Source organism: Notothenia coriiceps, unplaced genomic scaffold (genome assembly GCF_000735185.1).
Source record: "Notothenia coriiceps isolate Sejong01 unplaced genomic scaffold, NC01 NC01_scaffold00005519, whole genome shotgun sequence".
Taxonomy (NCBI): domain Eukaryota; kingdom Metazoa; phylum Chordata; class Actinopteri; order Perciformes; family Nototheniidae; genus Notothenia; species Notothenia coriiceps.
The window spans coordinates 1-1,454 of record NW_011338220.1 but is presented as its reverse complement, the minus strand read 5'-3'; the positions used below and the strand labels follow the sequence as shown (position 1 = coordinate 1,454).

The 1,454-nt window shown below is 41.9% G+C and overlaps 1 long non-coding RNA gene across 1 annotated transcript; it reads right to left on the bottom strand.

Moving 5' to 3' along the window:
• Positions 1-86: 86 nt before the first annotated feature.
• Positions 87-1,454, bottom strand: LOC104942965 (uncharacterized). The gene is made up of 2 exons (XR_798064.1): positions 1,379-1,454; positions 87-836 (listed from the first exon to the last, which is right to left on the bottom strand). It is a non-coding gene; the product is annotated as an uncharacterized lncRNA (long non-coding RNA).

Here is a 1,454-nt window from a genome sequence, read left to right as displayed (position 1 = left end):
AGTTCCTCCTGTGGTTGTGTTGAGTCTCTCTCTAGTGGTCTGAGTTCCTCCTGTGGTTGTGTTGAGTCTCTCTGTAGTGGTCTGAGTTCCTCCTGTGGTTGTGTTGAGTCTCTCTGTAGTGGTCTGAGTTCCTCCTGTGGTTGTGTTGAGTCTCTCTGTAGTGGTCTGAGTTCCTCCTGTGGTTGTGTTGAGTCTCTCTGTAGTGGTCTGAGTTCCTCCTGTGGTTGTGTTGAGTCTCTCTCTAGTGGTCTGAGTTCCTCCTGTGGTTGTGTTGAGTCTCTCTGTAGTGGTCTGAGTTCCTCCTGTGGTTGTGTTGAGTCTGTCTGTAGTGGTCTGAGTTCCTCCTGAGGTTGTGTTGAGTCTCTCTGAAGTGCTTTTGAGTGGCGTTCTAATTGATTGCATGTGTTTCTTGTTTTACTTCGGAGTGTTTTCGTGTTCTCTTGTGATCATATTTAGCCTCTGCGCTGTCGTTTGATTGACTTTCCAACAGGAAATATGAAACCATAGCTCCAGGGGCCCGTTCAATAACCCCTCCATTAAAACCACATTTAAACAGATCGCAGAAATCAAACACTGAGACGCACACAGACTGCACATTCACTTCAAGTAGAGTCCATGCCACAGATCCAGAGTGAGATATTTAAATGAAGAAGGAGTGAAACATTAAGTCCACCTTCAGCGTTTGGTCCGTGTGCAAAGCGTCCGTCAGAAGGAGCTGGGTTCTCGTGGCATTGATTATTCTGTAACAGTCGAAGCCGTGGGTCTCTGAGTCGGAGAGTTGAACCAGCAACTTTATTCAGTTTACAATCTGCGGAGAGCTGAGGGGGGGGCGGGGCCTGTGAAATAGAGAAAGAAACACAAAGAGAGGTTTAACTAACGTTTCAATGGCAGACAGCGACACAACATGTAAACGTATAATAACGTCTTTGCCTTTACATTTGTAATAACGGATTTCACATTTTTCTCAGAATTATATTTCTTTCAATTTTTTTTACTTCTTCTCAAAATCTTTCTTTTTCTCCAAATTTTACTTTTTCAGAATTTCATTTTTTTCTCATGATTTAAATTTCTTCTTCTCACCATTTCACATATTTTATCAAAATGAAAACATGTTCTCAAAATGTCACTTTTTTTTCAAAATTTTACTTTTTTCTCATAATTTAGAATTTTTCTCTGATTACATTTGTTCTCATTACATTTTTTTTCTCAAATGTCTATTTTCCTTATATTTCGCTTTTTTCTCAAATTGTTGCTTTTTTCTCATAATCTCACTTTTTTATCTCACTCTTTATTCCTGATATTTTCCCTTTCCCCTCTGGAGGTGCGTTCAGGCTCCCCAACAGAAACCCGTCCTCCCAGCGTCTCTCCTGTAACTCACCGGCCTCACAGCGAGCTGCTCAGAATCTCCGACACCTGAGCGTTCGTCTGCTCGTCAGAATCCACTTCCTGTGTGC